This window comes from Triticum dicoccoides, chromosome 5B (genome assembly GCF_002162155.2).
Source record: "Triticum dicoccoides isolate Atlit2015 ecotype Zavitan chromosome 5B, WEW_v2.0, whole genome shotgun sequence".
Classification (NCBI taxonomy): Eukaryota; Viridiplantae; Streptophyta; class Magnoliopsida; order Poales; family Poaceae; genus Triticum; species Triticum dicoccoides.
Window position 1 is genome coordinate 655657070 of NC_041389.1, and position 462 is coordinate 655657531.

The window sequence follows — 462 nt, forward strand, 5'->3', positions numbered from 1 at the left end:
CCGCACATGAGCTCATATGATGGACTCCAATGGATGGTAAAATATACACAAGCAACTTAAACCAATCATAGCAATTCAACAATTAACCCATAGGACAACAATAATCTACTTAGACACAAAGAAGACATTATAAGTAATAGTAGGAGAACATGATGCAATATGGACGTAAAACGCCCCTCCTTCATCCTCCAATCCCTCTCTTGCCTCCACAAGAGGTTCTCTTCAGCTTCCTCTGCTGATGGTACACTTCGAGCTCCTCCCTTGTCGTTTATTGTCTGGTGAGGCATTTGCATTGCCATTATCTCGGGCTTAACGGGTGTGGCTCAGCCCTGACGAGATTCATCTTCTCGTTGCTATGCTCTTATGATAAAGCTTCTGGTGAGATGCTTTGTGCTTTGATGTTGCTTTGTTTTTGTTTTGCCTTACATGGGAGGAATGATGCTTAGATCTGACAGTTGCACG